The sequence below is a fragment of the Sinohyriopsis cumingii genome, chromosome 9 (assembly GCF_028554795.1).
Source record: "Sinohyriopsis cumingii isolate HCF-2022 chromosome 9, ASM2855479v2, whole genome shotgun sequence".
NCBI classification, from domain to species: domain Eukaryota; kingdom Metazoa; phylum Mollusca; class Bivalvia; order Unionida; family Unionidae; genus Sinohyriopsis; species Sinohyriopsis cumingii.
In genome coordinates this window covers 59942637-59969340 of record NC_142969.1, presented here as the reverse complement: position 1 = coordinate 59969340, position 26704 = coordinate 59942637, and the positions used below count along the sequence as shown (strand labels likewise).

At 38.4% G+C, this 26704-nt stretch overlaps 1 non-coding gene across 1 annotated transcript; it reads left to right on the top strand.

Moving 5' to 3' along the window:
- The first annotated feature begins 1801 nt into the window (after positions 1-1801).
- Positions 1802-1921, top strand: LOC149791901 (U5 spliceosomal RNA). Its single transcript, XR_016423607.1, has one exon. It is a non-coding gene; the product is annotated as a U5 spliceosomal RNA (small nuclear RNA).
- Positions 1922-26704: the final 24783 nt, after the last annotated feature.

Sequence of the window (26704 nt, the reverse complement as noted above, 5' to 3'; positions counted from 1 at the left end):
TGATGGATTTATTAGCAATTTAGTTTTATATGACGATGTAATGCTAGGCAAACAGTCAAATCCAGCTAGGATATTTTCTCGAGGCAGGCATAAAAACACGGACGTGATTTATGTTACTCAGCGGTATACGCAAATACCTAAAGTGATCAGAGACAACTGTAATATTTTAGTTGTATTTAACGGAGTTGATACACATGCGAAACCCGCGAAATATTCACCAGACTTGGTGTAGCAATGACATGGATATAATTAAGTTTAGAAATTTATTTAGTCAGGCTCAGTCAACCCCGCATGGATTTATAACAATAAACTTACATGACCCCCTGGTCACTATATCGTATGGGTCTTGATAAAAGTTTTGGATAGCAGCAACGAGGGCGAGACCTCTCCTCTAAGGTAGGCCTTATATACTTTTTTTGCCCGGCCATTCCAACGGATGCCTTCCTTCTTGAAAGCTTTATTTTTCAAAATGGAACCTTCCTCCGTTAAGGTAGGCCGTATAGACTTCTTTGCTCGGATATATTGAGGTGCGGCATATTCTCTCTCTCTCTCTCTCTCTCTCTCGACCATCGTACCAAGATACGGACGAAAATCTATGAAACGAGGAACGTAGAGGATTTTTGTTCAACTAAGGTGTCCCCCCCCCCAGTCCTACACTCATGTAGGTTCTTTACAATGTGACACCTTATCTCAGGAGAGGCCACAACTTCTTTCTGAAATAATGGTTATCGTTCAATAGCTCTACCACCTATTTTAAATTTGAAGACTGCTTGCCCATAAATGTTAAGTAAACCTCCGTCTGCAGTGGTTAGTTGAGAGCATGCTGGTTTTAAATCAGGTTTTCCCGACGCATGTCTTTCAGAAACTTGTTTAGAAATAAGTGTTACAGAGGATCGAGTATCTACTAAAAATTTCACGGACGTTTGACACGTCGACTGTAACAAACCAATAGGTTTTAGCAATAGAAGTTATTCTTAAAGTTGGCCTTTCAGAGTCTTTATTACTCTTCTTATTGCGTTCACAGCAGTGGGACGAACTTTTGGCCTCAAGATCAGCCGGTTCTAGTTTAACTCTACACCAGTTTTAACCGATTGTTAGGCTTCACTTGATTATCTAACATGCACCACTCCTTCGATAACTCGCGTCCTGATAACTCGAGAACCGTATATAATGCGGGGTCAGCGTGGATCCCATATTTTAATCCAGAAAATACCGCAAAAACGTATCCTATTTGTTGAACTTGAAGAAAATCGCGATCAAAATCGGTAACGGAAACTTTGATGTATCTTTCGTTTTATCGTCGAAAACGGTAGATAGGACCTGGAAATTTTAATCAACACTATGACATATAAAATTTAAAAATAGGTCATACAATTTTTTACATTTTTTTGTCCGAACGACATTTCTAGTACACCGCAATTAACGATATGTAAGGAAATTTCGATCAATGAAAATGTCACTTACGCCGAGTGGAGTCATTACTTTAATAAATATATACAAATTAAATAATTTTTTTATCAATTGAAATTTGTGTTCTAGTTCTATCTTTTAGTTCCTTTTAAGTGTAATCGTCATAAATGCAATGTGTCCTCTTGTAACTAAACGTAAAATGAGTCATGTCCACGAGCATTTCTCTGAGAACCTAATTAAGTGCCGACCGTGTTTTGATAACTGACTTCCGGAAGTAATTGTTGTATTGTTGCACTGAATTAAAATCTGACCTCCTTTGTATTATCACGTTAAATATGTTGTTTGAATCAAATAAAGGAGGTGGAATAAAAGAAAAGTTAAAACGCACGAAATACTCTGGTTTCTCTTCACATCGTATTAATCTTTCGCCTTTTACTAAAGATTATCGTGCAGAGGGAATCTGACGTGTTAAGTAGCAATACGTTCTGATGCAAGCTCATACATTCTTACAGTGATCAACTATAGCAAGGAAGTGGTACCGTGATCAACTAGGCGGTTTGTACGCATCAAAGCAAGAAGTCGAGTTTGACGTTCTGAGGTTTGGTGAGAGTATTTTCGCTTACTAACACCTTTTTCACTAGTGGTCTTATAAGTAATTCGTTATCCCAACATTGTTCACCGCATGTATTAATCCCGGCTGGGATTAGCAAGCGGTCGTCAAGACGGTGATATAGACTCAGTGCTGTTTAGATCTGTGGTTTAAACATAGAGGAATAATACCTCAATAAATTAGCAAAGACTAGTGATAGATTGTATCCAATTACATTTACAAGGCTCCCTCAAAATTGTTTTACACCTGTGACCGCCTTATTTTCCCAACAAAATTAGGTTTTTTCCTATACTAGGTTCTTAATAGTAGCGTGCTCTCTGTAATCCTGGAACATAGCTCACTCATACACCTAGCCAACATGGCGACGGAAACAGAAACAATGCCAGCGAGATCTGTGCCAAGGGGATCCAAATTAAAACAATACTTCAATACCATAGTAGAGGACAATAAACTGATTACCCGCCACCCCGAGGGGGTCCAGACCCTTGACTTTGGAATCGTGTCAAATATGCCCAGGCAAAGCGAAGTTTTGATGGCTTTGAATACCATAGGAATAGATCTGGGGAAGATAGATGCACTACAAAACGGAGGAATTAATAGATTTGTTTTGTACCCAAAGCAAAGGAAGCCCTTAATAGAAGGGGGTTCCATTCAAGTCAAAGGAATGACAGTAATGGTCTCTCTAACCCCACCCTTAGTCAGGGATATTGAACCCAAGGCAACAGAGCTTCACGTGATGGGCCTACCGATGGAAGTGGATAATATCGAACTGGTAGAGAAATTAGAAAAAAAGTTTGGAGCCAAAATAATCACCCACAAAATGGCGACGGTTTGGGGCTATGGACCTATAAAATCTGGGATACGACTGGTCTATGTTTCAAGAGACGATGCCAAGAAAATACCAACATTCTTCTATGTGCTAGGTTTCCGCCTAAAATGTTGGTACAAGGGATGTGAGAGGGATAGAGTGTGCCCAAAATGCCAGCAAACAGGGCATGGCCCCCGGGACTGCCCTGAGAGCAGAGTCAGAATAGAGGCTGAAGTACATACATCAACTTACGCAAGTAAAGTGATGTCTGGCAACCTAATGGACCAGGATCCCCGCCCCCCCAAACTACAACAACAACAACAACAAAAGGAACAAATACTGGACTTGATCAGAAAAATACGAGGAGGGAAGGAAGCAGGGGAAGATTACTCAACCAATACCCTGCCAGAAATGGACATAACTAACATCTGTGAAGGGCAGGAAACGCCAGAATGGGAGCAATTTCTTAGCCCAAATAAGACAGGAAAAGGAAAAACACCGGCTAAAAACCAAGACATCCAATCAACAAACAGATACGAAGGATTGGAAGTAGAACCACTGCCAGAAGAAGAAGAAGAACCTCAAACAAAACCAAGGACATCAACACCTTTACCAAAAAGGAACCAACAAAAAAGGAAAGCGGAAGTTGTCTCCCCCCAGGACAAGGACGCAGCACCCATGACTGAGAAAATGGACCCTACGAGAACCATACCTAAAAAGATCAAAGAAAATGGAGATGCAGAAGACGCAGGAATGGAGACGGAGACTGAAACTGAGAATGGGAAAGAAGAAATTGAATCGGAAGATAACGAAGAAGTAACGGGAATGATAACCGTAACTGAAACTGAGGCCGGAACGGGAACTGAGTATGAAACGGAAATATCATATGAACCAGATAGCACGCTACATGGAACCAATCCTTCAATAAACACTAATGAAACCACACCCAACTCTCCAGACGGGGGTGGGGAAACCAGTGTCCCCATCTAACTTGATCCAAATTTTACAAATAACTAAAAATTAAATATAGTCTTAACTGAATATACATTAAGTTGTATAGCCATCATGCGACACCCTGGGAAGAGACAGGAATGGAAGGAATGAACTTACAGATCCCGTCTATTAATGTGAACGGAATTAATAAAAGCAAAATACTTAAATTTCCAAAAGATATCAATTACGACATAATGTTCATTCAAGAAACTCATAATGGATTTAGTAACGAGAATAAGAAGCTATGTGAAAGTCATTTAGATGGTAATTATTAACTAACGATTATGCAGAATCTGACATTAGAGGAGGGGTAGCGACACTAATTAAAAATAAAAGGGACTTAAATTGGGAAAGAATAGAAGAAGGACAATGTTTTAGAGGAAGGCTACTGCACATAGTGATTGGGAAAAATCATTTCATTAATCTATATATGCCTGCTAATAGGAATATTAAAAAAAAACTTTTTAGAAAAATTGGAAAGATATCTAGAAAAATATACCATGGAAAATGTAATCATGGGGGGGATTTTAACTGGATAGGAGATAATATTGATAGAGAAGGGGATGTAGCACCTAATGATATAACAATAAAACCGGAAATGGAAGCCTTTATAAATAAACATAAATTAGTAGACATTTATAGAAGACTAAATATTTTAAGGAAAGAGTATACATATGACTATAAAACTAACAAAGGGAGCAGAGTGGACAAATTTCTTTGTACTAACTATGATGATAAAATATACAAAGAATCTGGAATAATTAACTTTAAAATTTCGGACCATAAATTGATATATATGACAATGGAAATTAGAAATAAAAAAAAATGGGGCAATGGGAGGTGGATGTTTAATAACTCGCTACTAAAAGATAAAAATTTTGTCAATGAAATCAAACAGGAAATAGAAAATTTCAAACAAATAGGGAATATGGACATCATAACAGAATGGGAAATGTTAAAAAAGAAATTTAAAGACATTGCAATAAAATTCTCTAATATTAAAAGTAGGAAAATGAAAATGGAAAAAGAGGAAATAAAAATGCAGCTACAATATTTAAACAATAAGGATTTGGAAACAAAGTTAAAAAATAGATTAGAGGAAATTAAAGGGGAAGAAATGAGAGGGAGGGAAATTAGAGCCGGGAAATTTACCAATTTATATAGAAAGGCAGAGGGGCTATACAAAAGAGAAGAAAGAAGGAAAGGGGGAGATAAAGTTTTAGATCAACTAATGATAGGAGGGAATAGAATATCAACAGATAAAGGGAAAATCATGGCATATATTGAAAACTTCTACTCTAAATTATATCAATCACAAAATATCACAGGTAAAATAATTGATGAATATTTACAAAACATCCCCTGCGAGATGATAACATCAGAACATAAAGACTTATGTGATGGTTTCATCTCGCAGGAAGAAATAAGAGATAGTATTCAATCTTCCAATAAAGGGAAAGCACCAGGAGGAGATGGACTTTCCGCAGAGTTCTATACGAAATTCTGTGGGGAGTTGTCGCCCATTCAAGTGAATGGTTATACAATAATATTTTACTTAAAAACAACAAAATGCCTGAAACCATGAGGGAGGGAATAATTATTTTAATCTATAAAGGTAAAGGAGAATGAGATGACCTTAAAACCTGGAGGCCCATCTCCCTCCTAAATATGGATTACAAGATTTTAAGCAAAATTTTAGCAAATAGCATTAAAAATGATATGGAACGAATCATTAATATACAGCAGACATGTGGATCTAAAAACAGAGATATCCAAAATAACATATTAATGTTGTTGTTGTTGTAGGGCTTAACGCCATTTTTCAGCACGCGATTGGCTATACATGGCGGCCAGTATTAATGGTGGAGGAAGAACCCGGGAAAACCCCGGAAAGAACCACCGACCCATGAGAAGCTACTGGCAGGCTTTCTCACATACCCACATTAGCCGAATCCGAGACTCGAACCCACGCAGACAGAGGTGAGATGGCAGTGATCCGTAACGGAGAGCGAAAAACATATTAAATATCAGAACTATTATAGACTACTTACAAGGAAATGGTAAAAAAGCTGCCATGGTACTTTTTGATCAAGAAAAAGCATTTGACAGATTAGAACACAACTATATACAAAAAGTATTAGAAAAATTTGGCTTCGGAGACAATTTCCGAAAATGGACTAAAATACTGTACAATAATATAACTTCCAGAGTAAAGGTTAATGGAGCAACGACAGGTAAATTTGAAATCCAAAGATCAGTGAGGCAAGGATGCCCACTGTCTATGCTATTATACGTAATAGCAATCGAAATGCTAAGCATCAGCATAAAACTCAACAAAGACATAGTAGGTATAAAAGTTCCCAACTTAAATGATGAAGTGAAAATGCTGCAGCATGCAGACGATTGTACGAACTTTATAGACGATCCAAAATCCTTTAATCACTTAATAAAGGAATCTGAAAAATTCGGTCAAGCATCTGGATCGAAAATTAACCAGGACAAAACAGAAATCTTAGACATAGGCACCTGGCGTGGTAAACACTCAAGTATACCAACGCAATTATTTAAAAAGACCGTCAAAGCCTTAGGAGTACATTTTGGAGTAAATGAGGAAAAAGAAAACTGTAAAAAAATGGAAAATGAAATTAAAAAAAATATCGATATCTGGGCACTGACGCCACTATGCATAATGGAACGGGTCCAAGTGGCAAAAACATATATGTATGTTCACATTAATTACATTATTAAATCTATTGATATAAGTAACCTTAACCTAAATAACATAGATAAACAGATCATTAAATACATATGGGATTTTAAAATACATTATATTAAAAGAGAAACATTATATAGGGCTAAGGAAATGGGAGGGATTGGGTTACCTGGCCCTGTACTTTTAAAAATAACCAATATTATAAATAGATTTAAAAAATTAAGTGCAGATCCTAAACATCCATGGGAGGGTATTTATACATATTGGTTTGGCTTTATATTAAGGAACAGGGCTGATATCTACAAAAACAATAGACTCACTAAATTATTAGAATGTCCAATTAAATTTAGAGGTATAAAAGAGCTACTTTTTAAGTACAGGGATAAAAAAGATTTGTGGGATACGGATGAAAAATTAACATATAACTGGATCAGGAATGATATAACAGGGAAAATTCTATGCAGAATAGAGAAAGAACATCTATATGTTAATTGGAAAAGGGCATGGGGACACTGGTCTAAGCTAGGCTCCCTTAAAATTCAAAGCCTCGCCTTCAAATACATGCATGATGCATGGTTGACAGGTGAGGCTGCAGCGAGACGGCATATGGTCCGAGTACCGCCTAAATGTCCGCTGTGTAAAAGAGGGCCTTTTAGCAAAGCACATACAATACTACAATGTGCCCAAACTAAAATTAACAGAGAAAATGTCATAGCGGAGATTAGGAAATATGAGGCATACAAACCACAAAATATTCTATTTTTAGATGGAAATTTCAATAAAAACACACTTTATAAAATAACAGAATACATAGTTAACACCATGAAAGCGTGTGGCCAAATTATAGTCATAGACAAACACTAGGAATCCTTCATGAGGAAAGTACGGATAAGGAGGTTATGGGGCTATGTCACATGGCGCTACGCGAAGTGAACAGGCCCATAAAAGAGTCTGGAAAAGGAACCCTCATGAAATGGACATAACTATAACAATAGTATATCTCTATCTATGTAACCCACCTGGACCACTTTCAATACATATAGGCCCCTACTTCCTTCCCCTTATATTACTAACAATCACACAGCTCTTGTCTGTGCAAACCCCGAAAGGGTGTACTATTTATAAATATTTCGGAATTTTGGACTCAAATTAAAGATAGACCTGCCCGAGATGGGAGACATACACCAATTATAGAAAGTGTGAACCCCACCTCGGACACAGTCTCATCAAATCTTTATATGCGGGAGTGATCATCCTTAATGCACTCATATAAACCCATATGGTTTAAAATTAACACATTAAATAACGCTCGCCGCCGAAATTCAAAATTGTATGAATACTCCCGATGTATATATAAACACGGGAGCAGATAAGACAACTGGGTTTACTATAAATTTGGCACAGTATGCTGTCCCAACATGAAAACAAAATAGCATCATAACATATAGCACACACACACATAGCACACACGGGACATAGGCGACCCTAGCAAGGTCAACTAAATTACTAGGGAAGGAATTCCGAGAGAATATTTGAAATCGCTCTCGGATGAACAACCCTATAGACACACTAGGGACCTCTAAAAATACCCCATTCCAAATTTCTAAATAACATAAAACTTCTTTCAAATTAACTTAAAACAACAAGCAACATATCCTGGGGGATTACAACACACATAAAAACCATTTAAAGCTTTGGCTAGGATGGGGGGGGGGGCATCTGTCTGGTGCCCCCCCCCCAAAAAAAAAGAAATATTCTACAAACTTAAAATCTAGCAAGTCCCGGTCATATGTCGAGTGAACTCACTTCATTTGATCAATCTAACACTTATAAATGTTATTGTGTATGTAACATAAACTACCTTAAATTAACCAACTCTTTCATAACTGTGAACAAAGGTAACAAGGCAGCCAAGCGAAATGAATACTTCGTAAAATAAAGAGCTTGCTTTCTCAGATATGGATAATTGTGGGCAAGCGAGTTTCAGAGAATTCTCGAACAGGCACTTAGATATCCTCAAAGATGATACGAAGTTTCATTATTAATTCCAATGAAATCACATCAATTTTGTACTAATTGAGCAATAAAAAAATTGAGTTTCAACGTAGACGATTGTCTCACGAAATAAATGTCACGTGTTTTTGGAAAATAGGAATCTTGCTTGGAGGTTCTCTGCTGACTCGCGATTTGGTAGGATAATATTAAACACCAGTACGGGAACCAGACTCATCAGGGAAACAAAAAATAGTGATGTAATACACATATTTTTTCGCGTACACGTGATGGTTGTTGAAACCAGTTGGAACGATCTTTCATATGTTGGACATTTTGAAAATAAATGTTTTTTGTTTTTTTTTACAGAATAACGAAGAACTTCATTAGAAAAAGCGCGTTATTAAAAAGTATTATCGACGTGATTGTAAAATGAGGGTTCCGTCAATAAACAGCCCAGTTCCCTAACACTGCTCGCCCCCATCCCCACGGTTTTCTCGATGTTAAAGCCATTTTCCCCCTCAATGTTTGGAGGTCCCTCGGTAACTAGCGCCTAGCTTATAGGGCGGTCTCTGTTTGTGGACCCCATTGTGCGCGAGTTATCGAGGAGGAGGTGTACTATTAGGTCTGTTATGGTTCTTTTTCGTGAGGACATCCCTACTCATGTGACCCAGTCCATGACAAGACACCCACAGTCCCGTCCTAACTGACATGGCTTGTTAAGAACGTTGGGAATATCCCCTTAATTTTTCCGAAATATCAAAGCTTGTATGTGTATTTTCCCTGTTCTAACCTTGATTAGTGTTTAGGTATGTTCCAGGAAAGAAACAGAAACAATTTTGAAAACAAATTAATTTTAAGTTGAGGTTTCTTTCTGCTTATGATTTTTTTCAAGTTGTTGGTACATGGCAGATTACATCAAAGTGAGAGGCATTTCTACACATGTCATTACCTTGTTTAAATTTGGTTTTGTTGGTTAGTCATCGTTAATCTTTAAGTTTATTGTTTGATGCATTTGTTTCTGATAGAAGATTTAAAGCTTTCTATTGATTTAACGGTATTTATGTTCTTTAGTCTGTGGCTGAAATTATCTATAGCAAAGTGCTTACGTTTTTTTCCCAGTTTTATATTTCAAGCCCTACAAAAGGATACCAAGTTTGTCTTGAAAGAGGATTGAAATTGTAAGTTACACGGATGTGAATTAAACCACCCCATTGCTACTACAGTTAGCTGTCGTCGTGTTCATTCTAATCATGCTTGCCTTATATCTTTGTGTTTTGGAGGTCTTATTTCTTCTTAAGTAAATGCACGCATCAAAACACAGATAGTTTGGGTCATCATCCTTGAGGTTCATTGAACTTTAGCTTTTTTTTACTTCAAATAAACCCCAAATTCGCTAATTTGAAGAAAGGAATGAAAAAAAGCACATGCCACTCAATATTGTAACACTTCTGACTCTACCGATGAGAGGGTGAGTGTGTGTGTTTGTGTCAAAATGGTTAAGAAGAAATGTTCCAATACACAATAGAGGGATCGTAAATTCACATTCCAGTATGTCTGCACTGCAGTTGTAACAATGCAAGAGCGTAGGCTTTATTTTGCCACACTCCCTTAGAACAAAACAATACATCACCCTTTGTAAGCCATTTCATTGACTAGACTCGTTTTTTTAACGCGTTCGCCTCGAATTGACTTCAGTAGCTCTTCACAGGAACGAGATAAGTCAAACCTACAAGAAGCTCGGTCATAACCGTATGTGAGGGATTTTCTACTGTGACAAACGGTATCAAAGATAGAATGTTGCATTAACCTACTGAGACCAGATGGCTGTGCCATACATTCCTAGGCTAGGCAACACACGTATATTTGCTTTTTTTATTTTGCCTCTTAAACCGTATATGGTTCTAACTTCAATAAAAACTTTATACAAAATTACAGAGTACATAGTAGACACCATGATGGCCTGTTTATATATATATATATATATATATATATATATATATATATATATATATATATATATATATATATATATATATATATATATATATATATATATATATATATATATATATATTCTCTCTCTCTCTCTCTCTCTCTCTCTCTCTATATATATATATATATATATATATATATATATATATATATATATATATATATATATATATATATATATATATATATATATATATATATATATATCTCTTTTACAAAATACAATTCTTGCCTAACTTAGATAACTTTTAGACAAAATATACATAGATACAGGGAACCTACATGGGGAAAGTAAAGACTATGACATCATGGGGCTAAGTCACATGGCGCTACGCGAAGTGGACAGGCCCAAGAAAGAGTTTTGAAAAATACCACATGTAGAACATAAACAGACCAAACCTAGACATAAAACACAAACAGGAGCTAATTCATAGTTTAATATTTTACTTACTCTTTATTTTAAAACCATACAGCTCCCGTATTGTATGGTTTGACCAACCCACATGTGGAAAATAAACAATTTTGGATTCTTTCTAATACAATATTTAGATAAATTAATAAAAGGAGGCCTAACTAGACTCAGGAGAAACACAAAGAAAATAAAGAAGTGTGGACCTTGAATCGAGCGTAACCTACCTATTGATACTCCTAGAACTACCACGAGGAACGACACATATTAGCACTCGATTCAAACAATAATAATTTTTTTATACAAAAATAAATAAATAATAGTACAAAATTCAAAATTCAAAAACCAAAACTATTTAATCGAATATAACATACAAGAATACATCGGATCCTAAATCCAAATTAGTAGAAAAGAAATACAACTGGGAAAAAGAACACTGGATCTAAAATTGCTGTCTCAAAATAGCATACACACAATATAGCACCATTACATATAGCATATACTGAGACCTAGGCGACCTCTAGCAAAGGTCACAAAAAATACAAGGGAAGGAACTTCGAGCAAGGTGTAAAAAACCAGGCTCGGACGAACAACCTTTTAGATAACACTAAGGAAACATAAATACCCCATGAAAAATTCTAATACTAAATTTTTGATATAAAATTCTATTTAAATAAAACATACTACATATTTGAGGGGGAAACACAAAAACATAAAATAGCTTTTTATTTTTTTGGAGGGGGGGGGGGGCACCAGACAGAAATAAAAAAAAAAAAACAAAAAAAAAAAACAAAAAAAACCCCAACAAAAACAATAAGAGTCGACAATAGATAACTTGAATACAAGATCAACCATGCCACCCAAGCAAACCACAGGAAGCAAAGGAGCAAATTCTAGTGACTAAAATTCATGCATGTGTGAATCTTACATCGAAGAGCAAATAACTACAAGGGAATAACTACAAGGATATAACACTCATTGACAGGTAGCATACTAGTTTAACTAGTGTTTGTTACCAAACATTATTTTTTTTTTGCACCTTATAGGGAATCACTAAATTTTGTTTCATACCTTTCTTGTATTCTTTCTTGTATTGTAGGGTTGTTTACCCTCATAGAATTAATCCTTTTCTGATTAGCTAGTGAGCGGTTGAGTACAACTCACTGTATAATTGACATAACCGTCATTTTTATTTAGTATTTGGGGAATTTTGTTGCACCTTATTTAAATATTTGTGTGAAACCTCACTTCAATACATATAATAAGTGACCAATACTCAAATAATCAAACAAAATGTAGGCTATCAGGAAATGCAAACTGAAACTGGTGGTGTGTATACGCAACCAACTAGATCCAAGATGAGTATATACTTTCAGACGAGAGTAGAAGATCGTATGCTCTTAGCTTTCCACCCCCGGGGTGTCAGATCTTAGACTTCGGAAGCGATATTGTTGCACCGAGACAGTCGGAAATAATTACAGCAGCAGCAGGGACGGCGAACCCTACAAACTTTTAGAAGGTTCCAGATCGTAAACTAAAGTCTCCATCGAAACGAAAAAGGAGTCAATTAAAAGGGCAGCGATAATTAACCGGGGAAGGTCCCGATGTTGCTTTCGCTGCTTTCCAAACGATTTTTTTTCGTTTCGATGGAGACTTTAGTTTACGCGACGAACCCAACTTGTTTTCGCTGCCCTCCCTGCTGCTGTCAATTAAAAATTGTATCAAGACCAACTCGATACCTTGTTCGAGGATCATGTAGATTTATTGTTATGAATCCATGTGGGTTTGATTGGGCAACACTGAAAAAATTTCTAAATTTATTCATGTCCATGTCACCGCTACACCAGGTCTGATGAATATTTCGTAACGTGTGAGCATCAACTCCATTAAACACTGTGAGAATATTGCAGTTATCCCTGATCACTTTAGGGATTTGTGTATACCGCTGGGTCACATAAATCACGTCCGTGTTTTTTTATGTCTTCCTCGCGAAACTATCCGGGCGGGATTTGATTGCTTATCCAACATCACATCATCATAAACAACTAAATTGTTAATAGATCCGTCAAGATCATCAATGGATGGTGCTTCATCAATCTCCGTTATAAATTTAATGACATCATCATCGTTTAACGATTTTGCACGTTCATTAAAGTCTTTTAATACGTTATAACAACGTTGATCGTCCACAGACGGAGCTGCCAAATACAATTTGTCCCACTTCATCCACTTCATTATTAAATTGAGTAGCAATTGTGTCTTACCACTTCCAGATGGACCTATAATAATCATACGAACAGAATTTGGCAGCGCAGCAACATGCTTAACTGGTTCTCGCCGTTTTGTCGCAGAAAAGTCAGTGATTTCCATATAGAAAATATATAAAATAACATGGATTTATATTGTGTGAAATGCAGGGCGCGCACGCCGACAATCGATCTAACGACCATTACAATGAAAAATAACCGACAGGCACTCACTGGTAAGTGTGAACGGTGCGGTACAAAAAAATTTAAATTTATTCCCAGTGACAAGTCAAGTACAAGAAAAAGCAACACGGAGGTGATATTGCTGCAAAATTAGGAGAAAAACATCTTCCAGGATACAATTACTGCGGTCCTGGAACCCGACTTGATATCAGACTTGACAACCAAGACCAACCAAAACCAGGTGAATATCCGATATACGCTATTGATAGCGCGTGTTATGCTCATGATTTAGCTTATCGAAGTAAGAATCTGCAGCAGCGACATATCGCAGATGTGAATTAATTCACGCGTTAAATTCCATCACTGATAAATCTCTCAAGGAAAGATTAGCTAGTTGGTTAATAAAAACCGCAATGAAAGGTAAATTAGCACTGGGCGCTGCTAATTAATAGCATGGAGTCAATTTATTATTCCCCAAAGGGATACTGGAGGGGTAACGCAGCTATTAATAAACTTGCAAATGCTGCAAAAGTCACGCGTGCCACTGCAGCGGATTGGCTATCCCGACAGGCAATATGGCAAATTTATCTGTTGCCGCCTAAACAAATTCACTTTGCGCATTTTGACGTCAGTGTCCCAAACGAAGTTCATCAAGCTGATATATTATTTCTGCCACATGATACCGTTAAAAGACGAACCTACAAATACGCGCTGACCATTGTTGACGTTGCAAGTAGATATAAAGAAGCAGAGCCGTTGTCAACAAAGACAGCAACTGAGGTAGCTGATGCGTTTAAACGAATTTATCAACGTGTACCTCTACAATGGCCAAATCTGCTTCAAGTTGATCCTGGCAAAGAATTTCAAGGCGCAGTATCATTGCTGATGAAACAATATAATGTCAAAATCAGACGAGGACATACTGAGCTTCATCGTGATCAGGTAATTGTTGAACGATTTAATCGAACACTTGCTGAGCGGTTATTTGGATATCAATACGCGAAGAAATTTATTCAAGACAAGAGATCACGTGAATGGGTTGCAAGATTACCAAGTGTTATAGCCGCGCTAAATAACGAAATTACTCGAACAATCAATATGAAACCTATTAACGCAGTCACAAGCGCACATATACCACAACGACATGATTTTTCAACACAGCCAGTATTAGGTAATGAAGGTGGGAAAAAAGAGCGACTGATCCTATTTGGAGCATTACCACACACAAAATATCTAACATAACAAGATCCTCGGGTAGACCCGCAATCTACAGACTGGATTCAACTGCCCCTCAACGTGGATTCACACGTGAACAATTACAAGTAATTTCCGCGGATACGCAATTACCACCCCGATCACTTAACTAGCGCCCCGATGTCGATTACACTCAAGACAGTTCAGCATGCAGAATACTTTTCCGCAAGTTTTTCATCGCGTGTTGGAGATTCTTTACGATATAATTCGCCGTTAGGTGTTACAAATTAATCATACTCGCCATCTTCAAACACTCTTAAACAACCACACTGACACGGGATCGTTTTTACTTATCTGGCTAATAGCATCAAATATATTTCCGTTTGCCGGGTAATATTTTACGACACGATCTCGTAGAAATATTGTTACCGCGGAGGTCCACGCGTGAGCATTATGATCAATGATATTTATTGGAGCTCCGTTCCGATTGTATTTCGGCTCCTATAATACTTTTTCCTGTTATCGTTGCTACGGTTATTGGAAATCTTAATATTTTTTCTAACTCAGCGACATCGTTTATTGACGCTCCCGTATCCTTAACTTGGTCAGACCACTTTGCTATTTTTTCACGTCGCAGATCGGTTAAACCGTTTCCACGCTTCGCATTTTTAAAATGTTCCATTACTCGCTCAGATACACAATTTAACCGATAAATTCCATAAATGACCGCGGTTACAGGGTATGCTCGAGAGTAATATGGAATGTCAATCCCTGTTAACATTCCAGGCCTGGAATTCTTACTTAACACAACAATTTTTCAATCAGCAAGGATAGGATCACGCTTGTCGCGAATAATCCATTCACCGGAATCCAATAACACAATAAACTTCATTCTGGAAATATAATTTTTATCATCGAGATAATCAATAATCGTCCTCGCGACCGTGTCGGTCATTGTCGCATCAACATAAATATTTTCCATGTCGATTTTATATGTTGACCACACATAATATGCGCCATCGCGACGAAATTCGTCCTTGGCGTGTTTGATAATTTTTGTCAATTTTATATCAGCGAGATTTCTTCGTCGATGGTCCCGAGTTAATCTATCAAGATCAAATCTCGCTCTGGATGGTTTAATCTTGAGTTATTTTGGAATTGTATCCATATATTTAAACCAAACATTTAATAGGCATTTATATAATGAGAAATAATTGCAAGTGGTTAAAGATAGGACACTCAACCTACTGTGGTCAATTTTGCGTCGGCGAGTATTGTTGGATTCACGCGCAACAAATCCGCTTGGGAAGAACTGGCCCAAAGCCTTGTATTGCATGCGGCATTGGAGTAAAAGGCCAATCACAATTGTGTGTGGTTTACCGAGGCAAACAATTTAGGGAACTAAAGAGGTATTATGATAAAAAAAACCTGACGAGGAAAACGCCATAAAAAACCCTCAAGATTATATAAGAAGATTCTATAAATTGGACAAGTAATATAATCATATAACATGAACTAGTTTGTATCTCATCTTGCTTTCGTTAAATACGAGGCAAATCCCGATGGAGTAATCAGACGCCGCAACAACCAAATCCTGCTTGGTATTAGGGGCAATACTGGTTATTTAATATTTCGCACAGGTGAAAAAACTCATCTTTGTCACAGATTTATTTATGAGTGTTTTTATCGGTCGATTGAACCCAATTATGTTATTGATCATATTAACTCACGCACGTGTAATAACTGCATATGCAATTTACGAAAAGTTACTCAACAGGAAAATTGTCAGCGGCGGATTGTACGGTGGGTCAAACCCAAACCAGTTACCGCATTTATCAACGATGAAATCATCGAATTTCATTCACTGCGCTCCGCAGCTAAGTATTTTGACATAGCAGCGATATCAGTAAAACGCGCCGCTGACAGTATAATCTTGACCACGGGGTCGCACAAATATCGCGCAATAATATCATTTGTGTATGCGTGACGCGCACGGGGTTGTTTTTTTGCTGGAAAAATCAATCGATGATCACCATGTGGCACAACTTACAAAAATTCAATATTATATATGTTTTTGTAAGTTGTGCCAGTGATGATACAGGGCTTAGATCGTCAATTTGAGGTATCACATCAACTTGTTTTGCCAGGCGCATGCGCGACTCTATAATGAAACAAAAGTGTCCTATGGGTATATGAACGACGAAACTGTTACCCTGTTGACGCAACAACTCGACATTGTTGCCGTTCAACACATAAATGTGATGTCGTCGGATGACATTCGCAACGAATATAAGCGAGTAGAATATTATCGCCAGTTAGCCAAACCAACTCACGTAAATGAGTGGCGAATCATAAAAACTCTCACACAACGACGAAATGACGAACTTATTGCTAATAAAGGTCGTCTCGCTGAATTAGTGCCATTATCTAAAGCAATTAAGAAAATCACCGCTGACGTATCTGCGATTTTCGAGAAAGAAAAGCAGCAACAACAATTACTGCTGGAATTATCATAGTTGATTGATGAAGATTAAAGTAATGTTTTCGTTAGGACGTCTTCGACGGTTTTATTTTTCTGTTTCCACGTCAGCGACGACAGTGATATATTAGATTTTGTTAACTCTGCGTTGGTACTTATCAATATCGTATTAGCGTTTGCCAATTTCGCATTGGTGTTTATTAGATTTTTTTTTTCTCCTCGGCCACACATTTTGACAGTTTCGCTGAATCGTTTGCCAGCTCAACATACCTTCGTAGCATTGCGTTCTTGTTCACTAGCGCCGTGCAGTATTTTGTCAACGAGAGTGTTCTCCGACAGCGTTTTAGCGTTATTGCGCAGCGCCGTCACGTTATTCGTCAGTGCTGTATTCTCCGTCGTTAATGTCTCAACGTTGTATTTTAGCGCCGTAATACTATCCGTCAGTGTTGTCTCCGTCGTCGTCAGCGTTGTATTTTCCGCCGACAGTGTTTCAACGTTGTTTTTAGCGCCGTAATTCTATCCTGGAGCACCGAGACGTCATTTGTCAGTGTCGCATTTTCCGCTGTCAACTCGTCAAATTTCCTTTCTTGCTCATCGTAGCCCAATTTTAATTTTTTTATATTCACGTGCTTGCTCACGAGCCTGTTGTAACCTCGTGGAAAGATTTCCTCCGCGGACAATTCCCGTTAGCCCACGTAAACCCAAATTTTATACAACCTTGTCAATCCAATATTGTATTTTTCTGCCACATCAATCGGTTTTTCTATTCCGCGTGATTCGATAATTTCCCTCTCATCGCTGTCGGACAAATATGTAGGTTTGTTAGGCATACATAACACACAGGCAAAAATAATCATGACGGTAAAAAAGGTAATCTTGTCGGTAACGTTGGCGGTAGCCATCGCAGTAACGTTATCAGTAATTACCGTACGTGTCGGGCCAGCTGCACAAATTGCATGGTAATTACTGATAACGTTACCGCGTTAGCTACCGCCAAGATTACCGCCAAGATTACCCGCCATGACTATCGCCATGGTTACCGATTAGGATCTTACAAGTAAATTTATACTTACGGTTTCACCTCGAATGTCTAACATATTTCCAGATTGATCCGTCAGTTTGAAATTTATTCTTGACAATAACGGATTATGACACCGCAGATAAACCGGATTGATCGGCTCTTGCGGGATTAAAGACCCAGGCGGAACCTGCGGAGTAAATGAATATAAAACATATCCCTGTTACGCCTGGTTTGATACTGTTGTGTCTGTGTTGTAGCTGCCATCAGTGACATCGCAGACGAGATAACCGCGACCACCGAAGATATATTTACGATTTCCGGGGATAAATGTCGTCCTTGTGAGCCATTGTCGTGTCGGAGAATAGTTGCCGGTGGTAGTATTTTTTTTGTACCGTGCAAGTATGTCATCGAAGTATTCATCGATAAGATCATTAACTGATTTTCTTAACTCGGCTGCGTTATACCCGGGCAATTTATAATTTGGCAGCGTAGCTTCCGTCAACGAGTATGCAGTTAAAAATTATTGTCTGAAATCATACTCATCACTGTCGACGAAATAAATTATTTCCCGGACTATTCCATGGTTAAGATATTCCATGGCGGATACAAGCTGATTTAATATTTCTACGTGTTTGATAATTTCGCCGCGTAGTGTTAAATCAGAAAGATGTTCTTGGAAACTCTGCCGTAGTTTCTGTAGTTGTGTTTTATGTTCTTGAATAATGATTTTAAAATATTCAATAACTTGATCTAGGTCAAGACGAACAGCCCTTTCTTCACTCTTCCCCCCTGCACGGACAGTTAGTTCAGAAGAAAAACCCCACTCCATGTTATCTTTGCCGTAAAAGGCAAATTTACTAGTATCCCAGAGTATATTTCTTATAGCAAGTAAATGATCTTTATACGATGGCTCGACATTATGGTATGAAGTCTTATCCGTGACATAGTCAGATCTTTTCGGTTCTGGTGGACGCGGTGGCGCCGGTGGGGGGATTTTAGGCCATCCTAACACTGATCTGATCGAAGATTGATATATATTCACGGCGTAGTCAGGAGAGTTTATCTCAGTTGATGATGACAGTGTTGGTTTATGGCCTGTTATTGCTATTTTGGATTCCACCCCGCTGATATTTTTTATGTGACGCTGAAATTCCTCATCGATGTCTTCGATTTGATAGGACCCGTCTTTTAACCCAACAACATTCCAGTCGGGGACTTCCCCCGTGCCATCGTCACTCGGTTTATTTTTGTACGCGAATACCAGCGAATTACTTGCTGGTAATCCGCCGAATGGTTTTGATCTAATATTGGGCCAACTGTAGTACACTCGTAACTGTGACAGCGCGATCTCGCTTACCGGAATCGCAGTTGGAAAATTAATACTGAATTCAGGTCTGGTTGAGCTCACTGTTATCATTGTGGTTTTCACCGGGCTTGTATTTGCGGCTATGCCGAGCAGAGTTTGATGTTGAAGCGATTCTGTCATTGTTATTTAATTTATTTTCCTTTAAAACGTGTTTGTATGTATTTGCCATGTTTGTGAATTCGGAATCTGATATTTTATCGTCGTTTAGGCTTAATGATATCAGCGCCGATAGTTTTGAATACGCGTCCGTGGCTGTGTTTGGCCGCATAACGGCGTCGTGTAGTTTTGTGTTTATGCACGTGGGTATTTTTTTCGCGATTATATTAAAAACACCAGCCGTGGCTGCTGATGACGAAACGCATATTGTTACCGCGATTGCAGTTGTTACTGGCGTCAGCGCTGATAACACTACTCCGGTAGATGCAACTAACGCGGATACCGAGTACACTAAGACCAGAACAAATCACCATGGTTACAAAAACCACCAAGGATTAACATTGAAGCTACCAAATTAGGCAATAAAGAAGGACAAGAAAGCTTACTAAAACCTGTACTGGTTAACGAAATCAACCAAAAATACCAGGACTATGTTAAAATATATACCGATGGATCAAAAACAAACAACCCACCAAGAACAGCAGCAGCAATAGTCATCCCTGAATTCAATATACAAACGGGATCCAGATTACCTGACTATTGCTCCATTTACACCACTGAATTCTGGTCTATACTTGAATCACTACAATGGATCAAAGACAACCAAATACCTAAAGCAGTCATTATAAGCGATTCCCTAAGCGTTATCAAATCGATCCAAAATCGCAATACACACTCTAGGGAACAATTCCTCGACAGAGCATGCCAATTAATCGACGATATCACCACAGCACATCAATTAGTCGAGCTCATGTGGATACTGTCGCACATTGGAATCTCTGGCAAAGAAACAGCAGACAAAGTTGCAAAAACCAAACTAGGAGATCAAAACTCTATCAAGCTTAACTATAGCTCTACAGAAGCAATAAGCTTCGCACAAACATATATAGACCAAACATGGCAAGATTTTTGGAACTCCTCCACTAAAGGTAAAAAGCACCATGAAACCCCCAAAAAACGTAGATAGGAACATACAGCTACCTAAGGGTATCTATTTAGAACAGAAAACCATAAACAGGATAATAACTGGAAAAACTAAACTAGCAAGCAGTTTTGGAAGGTTTATAGGACCCAAACCAGCAACCATTAACTGCTTTAATTACCACACCACCGAAGATCTACACCACGTATTCAATATATGCCCAAAATATCAACCCGCTCGGAAAATATTTATCAAAAACCAAAAAGAGATTGATCACCACTCACATACCCTGAGTTACTTATGGACTCTAATACAAATAAACAATCAGCATATAAAAATATAAATCAATTCATAGACTCAGCAGGACTTAGGAACAAAATATAATTACTATCCCCACAAAACCAAAAGACCCAGTAACTAACTAAATAAATTTAGAAGCCACCACATAAAAAACCATAACATATCATTCAATTTTATATAAAGGTATTAATAAACAATTCACTTACGAAGCACCTATAAAAAACTAAGGAAACAGCAAAATCGGATGTCCTAGATGTCCTTAACGAACCGAGTAATCAGCTAGGATTCCTGTCCTAGACGTCCTTAACGAACCGTGTAATCGGCTAGGACTCCGGTCTCTTGCTAAATAAAGTATAAATAACATTCAATCTCTAAAAACATCAATTAATAAATAACTTAAATAGGTAATATCTAAAAACTTATAAATAACATAACGTAGGAAACACACCCTAAACACCTTGACTAGTAATCCCATAATAACCTTGAAAATCTCTCTTCATACATGATACTAAGAACCTCTATAAACAGCATAGAACATCCCCCCTCCTTTTAGAACATTTTGAAGAAAAAAAAATCTCGAAAAAAAAAAAAAAAAAAACACCAGGCAAATGCAACAAGAAACCAGCAATGTAAAGCAAGCAGGACCGTTCCCGAGCTCCCCTACCCGCTAATGACAGTCAACCATTCAACTGTAGGGACCTTTATGGACCCACAGATTGAGGCCAATCTATCAGGGTTCCTTAAATCCATAAAAGCCTGGGGGAGGTGGCACCATCCCCTTCCCCAGGAACAACTAGCAGGCTGCGGTGCAGTCAGAAAAAAGTGGCACATGCACAATTGTGCGAACGCTACTATAATTAAACTCAACAAAAACGAGTACACTAACGCGTCCAACACGATTACACGCCGCTTGTATTTTTTTACTTTCGTTGTGTATTCATCGATGATAGTTTTTAACTCTGACTGCCATTCACGCACTTGCTCGTATCTATATTGTTGGATCTCGTAGCACTGTTATTTTGTTTCCGTTCATGCTGAGTTCACCTGTCATTGTGTCGCCGATATTTTTCACGCGAGTAGCAGCACTTGCTGTGATTTGATCTCTGATGCCGGCAAATGACATACTTGAATCTCTGATTTTTCCACTGTCAGTGAACACAGGGATGTTGCCTGGGGTAGCTCCAATGACCCTACGAATTATTTCATGCCATTTAATGTCGCTGGTTTTTAACTTTCCATGCCGGTCTTGAAATATAAAAACCTCATCGGGGTCTATTCCGGACAACGATAAAAGATTGTCAACGTCATCTTTAGTTGCGTATTTTGATAAATCCACGTCGAGCTTTTTTCTACGCCTGATATCACTGAGAGATCTTCCGAAAATATTAACCATTATTCTTTTTGTTTGCTTTTAATTTCATGTCGTCGTGTTGTGTACTCGTGCATGACCTTATGAGGTGGTATAGTTGATGCTGATATTGCCGCAAGCACATTAATTACTTCACGACCACATATTGGCGGATCAGTTAGTGTTTGTGTTGATAGCGTTAAAACCCAGACTGGAAGCTGTACTCGTTGCACGTATTTTAGAAATTCAACTGGCGGAGCTAACCCGTACAAATCAAAATAGATAATTCCACGTGGATCGATCGCGTAAGCAACCCCGTGAGTTCCAGGAACGTCGCTGTTATCGAGATTAATAATTCCTGTTTCTGGATTATTTGGCCGTTGCGGTAATTGATCTCGCATAAAGACGCCTCTGAAATTTCTTATTTTAAATTGTTTAGCGGCATCGAGTAAATCAAAATTTGAATCGGGGTTATCGTAGATAAGTTCCGGGCAGTATGAAGCCTTTTCCCAGATAATTTCCGGGGAGTCTGAAACCCGCTCCTTTTTTTGTACCCTTGCCCGGTTGCTTTCTTTAATGCCATTCCAGCAGCGGTTCCAACAGCTCCTAACGCGGCTGCTTTTGCGACAGCTGGGTCAGCAGCAGCTATTATTGCTGGTAACGCTGCGAGAAGTGGAAATATACCACCGGTTTTAATCATGTCGCTGATGGCTTTTAGAGTAAAATTAAGTTGAACTCCAGTTTTTGCTTTCTTTGCTTTGTTGAGGTGATTTAGTTGAGTTTTAGTCAACGATAACTTGTTTGGACCGCCACTTGCAATTTGATCCAGCGTTAGTGTTATCGTTGTCCCAGACGCACTCGCGTTTTTCGATTGTAATTTTTTCACCTGACCAGGAGGCAGGGTGACATTAACGTAATTGAATAACATTTTTATAATTAACACGATTGATCTAATTGTCTACATGTTTTCCACTGGTGCATGAACGACTCTCATTCGACCACTAATGCCTTCAAGTAACATTGCCTTGTCGCTGAGGATAACCGTAATTGCTCTGTAACCAGCGTCGGGACCAGCTGGCAGTTCACCAACATTAGCTCGGAAGTGTATATCTATGACAGATTGCTTGGATAAATCAAGATGCTCCAGCGGAAAGTAATAAATCGGGTACTGCTTTGTAAATCAAACTGCCATATCTGCGTCCCAGTATCTATATTTATATTACGCGCCAGAAACGTCAGCCAGCGATAATATACGCGCGCCACATGATTATTGTCGAAATTTAATGATATATCCTCAGACGGTTCTTGTTGTCCGTTTATTCTCAACGGAACCCCAGTAACTTTAAGTTTGTCAAATATCATATGGGAGTGTTCCTGACTATTCAACCGATTTTTATTTTGCAGCGCAATAAAAATATGTCGCGGCGCAGAAACACCCTGCTGTGATTCATAAAAGAGAGTAATCGCGGTTCTTCCATGACCGACGGAGTTAATACCGGCATCCACAGTGAGAGCTTTGTTATATTTACATCGACACCATTTCCTCGCCAGATCGCATCATTGTCATCACTTTATGTAAAAAGCACAACTGTGTGTCTAGCTCCAAAGATAACCTTTCTAACATCTCTGCAAAATCCGAAGATGTGAGACAGTGGAATCGCCTACAAAACACGGTTTTTATTTCCTTCCAACATTAATCGACGTGTTGCAAATCCTAAGTTGTAATTCGGGTTACCACTAATAATTATCCGCTCCACATCTGCGTCATCAGCGCCGTCACCAGAGACATTTTTTGGTCGTCTTGTAACATACTGAATATGATCGGCGTGATTGGCAATATCTTTAGTAAACATCATCGATCGACCAGCTGATCTTGTGTAATCATCAGAATATCTTGCTAGGTCAATTATTGTTGCAGCAACATCAACATCATTTGAATGGATTCGATATTTCTTCCATCAATCATATATGTGGCGCTACTAAACAGTGCCATAATTCCATTATTGACAAAACCAACTCGGTCATTGACATCGTATTCATTATCATCCGCCTTTACAAGTTCACCTTCTACTTCAATAAACGCCTCACAGTGCAAGAAATATCTACTTGTGTCATGAACTTGAAGTTCGATACGCCCTTGTTGATCCGGTTGTCGCGCGTCATAGGAATAAAATTGATAATCATGCACTGATTTATCTCGCTGGACCGGCTGATCTGTGTTAAATGCTGGGTCGGATATGTGTTTGAACATTTTATACAATTGCCTATTTTCCAAATGGTGATTATCTTCGTTGCACACGAAGTCCACTTACTGCTATCGAATTTGCTATTATATTTCTTTCTGCGTTATCCCCCTGATTTATCAACGCTGCCAGTTTTTGATTTGCAGCTTGATTTATCACCTTACTGACATCCGCGGGCATAATTTCAGTGCTTGCCAGTTTCACCGATAGTGATTTTCGTCTTATTAATCGCGTTAGTCTTTCTTTGATTGCCGAGAACACCTTACTAGCAACATCGACAATTGTGCCAGGAGCTTTTTCACCAACAACATTAATAGCTTTAATTGATAATTGTTTTGCAAGAGGATCTACTTTTGGCGCTAACCCCGCAAATAACCCCTGAACAACATCACCGAGTCCATCTCCGTAAGTTGCTCTATAGATTGGTAATCGCGAGTTTACTGCTCTGACCTGTACGGGTGTATAGTGTCTATTGTATATGACCATTTTATTCTATTTCTATTTGTTTAACAATTAGTCACTGTGGTAACCATCAACGAGTTCATCAATGAGTTCTCGGTAAATATTAGTATCCATGATACCGCCTTGAAATAATCGCCGACCGATATCAGCGGCTCCATTAACCATTTCCGGAGAGTTATTTCCAGCTCGTTTTCCCCCTGTGAGAACTTCTAACCGCTGCACGTCATTGAAAATATTATCAGGACAAACAAACTTATCTCCCAAACCACTGCCAGTAAAGCCGTATTCTTCTCGTTTTTGTACGATTCTACTATAGCTTTTTTAAATTCCACATACTCATCATTTCTTTCAACAGCAGGTTTTTGTTTAGCAGCAGCGTATACTAAAGCAGGCCAGTGGAGGGAGGGTATTTTTTTAAAACATATTCAGGTTTAATATGTTTTTTCCAACCATATAACTCCGTGCAGCAATGTCGACTAATTCATCCCAACTAGCAGCATTAATAACATTAAGACCCTCGTCGGTAAAAGCGGTTGTAGCAATCAATGGGTCTGTGGGATCAGAGAATCTTTTGGATTGAGGCTTGGGCTCGGGCTGTTGCAGAGACAAAGGAAGTGGAAGAAAAGGGTCTTTTTGAAGCTCTTTCTTGATTCGTTGTTGTTGTTGTTCTTGTTCCCCCTCTTGTTCCTTTTCTTTTTGCCTTTGTTCTTTCTCTCTTTGATTTTGTTCCCTCTCTTGTTCCTTTTCTTTTTGCTTTTGTTCCTTTTCTCTTTGCTTTTGTTACTTTTATCTTTGCCTTTTTTCTCTCTTGTTCTTGTTGTTCTTCTTGTGCCGTATTATAATTTTCCACCACCCCCCTTAAATAAAATATATAATTAAGACCACCCTTGTCTATAACGTCAGTGCCTTGATTTACTTTATACACCCAGTCATACCATGCTTTTCTATCTACTTTAGCATATTTGGGGTCTAAAAAGTCACCTCTGGAATTAAAGTTTTCGGCAGCAAACTCACCAAACGTGGTCACATCCTGGCGAGTTTATAATTTATGGCTTCGAATTTCTTCTATGTCCGCTTCAGTAAATTTCTCCCAAAATTCAACTTTCTTTTTTCCCTCTTTTGGTTTTCCGCCGACAGCAACTTCAGGTTGAGGCTGAGGTTGTGCGGCAGCTATTTTTTCAGAAGTTTGTTTTGATACTTGAATAAGACTCTCTTCCTGTTCACCCGCTTCCTTTTAATGTCTCCTAATAGCAGTTAAAACATTCCAGTAACCGCAGTGACGGGTTTAAATAACTGTTCCGTTTCCGCTGCGTACTCAACTTGTGCTTCCTGCCGCAACTGCACGTTTTATTCTGAACTCATCTCTTACGGGGATATATTTTTTGATTGCTTCTGGTCGCTCTCTGGCTAGTCTAGCTGTGTAAGATTCCGGATGCACCATATTATGATATAACAATTTTTAATTGACAGCAGCAGGGAGGGCCACGACAACAAGTTGGGTTCGTCGTGTAAACTAAGGCTTTCATCGAAACGAAAAACATCGTTTAGAAAGCAGCGAAAGCAACATCGGGACCTTCCCCGGTTAATTATCGCTTCCCTTCTAATTGACTCTTTTTTCTTTTCGATGGAGACCTTAGTTTACAATTAGAAACCTTCTAAAAGTTTGTAGGGTTCGCCCTCCCTGCTGCTACAGCTCTAAATGTGGCTGGATTAGATCTGGGAAAAATCGATGGGCTACAAAATGACGGGTTCAATAAATATATATTGTATCCAAAACAGCTAGACATACCTTTCTTGGAAACTCAGACATTCGAAGTGCAAGGAAAACAAGCGATGATAAAAACAGATCAGCCA